The following is a 1,777-nucleotide window of genomic DNA, read 5'->3' as shown; positions in this document are numbered from 1 at the left end:
TGCCCTGCAGCAGAGCAAGGCTGGAGGCTGAAGCAGGCGGGGAGAGCCCGGTCTTCCCGCAGCCTCTCCAAATCTCTTTTCCCCTCCGGAGAGCGGTGCTGGAGCGGGGACAGATGCTTCAGGAGCCGTTAATTAGTGACGGGATGGTGATGAGCTGTAAGAGGCTGCAGTGGCGGATCCGGGGCCAGGAGAGGGCTCTTCCCATCGGCTCCCGCTCCTCCCGCAGGGCGAGTTCACACGAGTTCCTTACGTTGGGTGCGGTCCCGAACGCGGAGAGTGGGACCGGTTTCGGCCCCTCGTCCGCAGAGATGTGCCCTGTGCGTGCACCCCAACCTGTGCTGACTCCGAGCCCTGTGCAGGCAGGAGGGGAGGCAGGGGAGCAGCAGGAGGGTCCCACGCATCGTGACTACGGGAATTGTCACGGCGCAGAGCCAGAGAGCCAGAACAATCGGTCCGAGCCACGGGTGGGGGAGATGCAGAAAGACCAGACGGGAATGATGCTGACGCTTCAATTCCAGACAGACTCCTCCGTTTGGAAACACTCAGCCGCCTTTTCCAAGGGTGATGGGCAGGGGAGGGTCCCTTCGGTTCGGGCAACCAGCACCCCTGGGTGCTGTAGTGGGGATGTGGCCCCCAATCAGGTCCCTTCCCCTGCCCGCAGTGTCTGGAGGGAGCTCGTGCCTGTCGCTGTGTGTCGGAGGCTGGTGCAAGGCTGGGAGGGGGTTTTGCTGCAACAAACCTGGGGTGTGCAGAGATTTTGGGTGATGCAGCTCCCAGCTGGGCTGGGACCTCGGGGTCCCCTCCGTGCTCCAGGCACCACCTCTCCAGAATGTCTCTGGCTGGAGGGGCTGGAGCAGCCGGTCACCTCCCGGTGTAGTTCAGATGTTCTGGCTGCGACACTGGGATAAGGGGCTGATGGAATGGAGGTGGGGGACCCTCAGCCGGGGTGGTTTGGGGTGAACCCACAGGGTCCCTGTCCCCGGCTCATGTATGGGGAGTAAGGAGTATCGAAGGGCTCCCTTTCCCACTGGAGACTCCGTTGATGGGAAGAGGATCCCACAGCACGGGCAAAAGAGTCCCCCCACTGCCCTCCGCTCCCCACCCGGGCTCCTCACTTGAATCCCATCAGCTTTTTCCCGATATTTTGGCTCTAAACCCAGAGCTGGGTTCCTAGGAGCCCTCTGGACCACGGTGAAGGTGCCCCCACCACAACTGACTCCAGCGCCTCTCTCCTGTGGCCGCAGCAGGTCCCTGTGGTGGTGGTGGCGGCAGTGGTGGGTGACTGGCGGGTGGTGATCTGGGCAAGGTCACTGGTGAGAAGGGACCAGTGTGCGTGACCAGTGCGAGGTGATTGGTGTGAAGTGTTTGGTGTTGGTGCCCGGTATTAGTGCGCGTATGAGGTGCCTGACGGCAGTCCCTGGTGTCAGTGCCAGGTGCCAGTGCTCCGTGTGAGGTGACCCCGATGCGGGGTGCCTGTGCCCGCTGCCCGTGCTCGGTGCCGATGTGAAGTGCCCGGTCTGAGGTGAGCCCGATGGGAGTTTCCCGGTGCCCGGTGCCCCGTGGGAGGCGACCCCATGGGGTGCCCGGTGCCAGGTATGAGTTGGCCCGATGGGGTGCCCGGTGCCGATTCTCGGACGCCCGCGGCGGTGCCGCCCCTACGCGAGCCCCGGTGCGCGCCCCCGGGGGGGCCGGGCGGGGCCGAGGTGCGCGGGCGGGGCCGGGGCGGGGCCTCTCGGTGGCGGGCGGAGCCTCGCGGAGCCGCCGCACGCGAGCCCGG

Source organism: Corvus kubaryi, unplaced genomic scaffold (genome assembly GCF_017639235.1).
Source record: "Corvus kubaryi isolate FWS band 111438036 unplaced genomic scaffold, C.kubaryi_AGA036_p1.0 split3-37355, whole genome shotgun sequence".
In the NCBI taxonomy this organism is placed as follows: domain Eukaryota; kingdom Metazoa; phylum Chordata; class Aves; order Passeriformes; family Corvidae; genus Corvus; species Corvus kubaryi.
Note: the sequence above shows the minus strand (reverse complement) of the source record.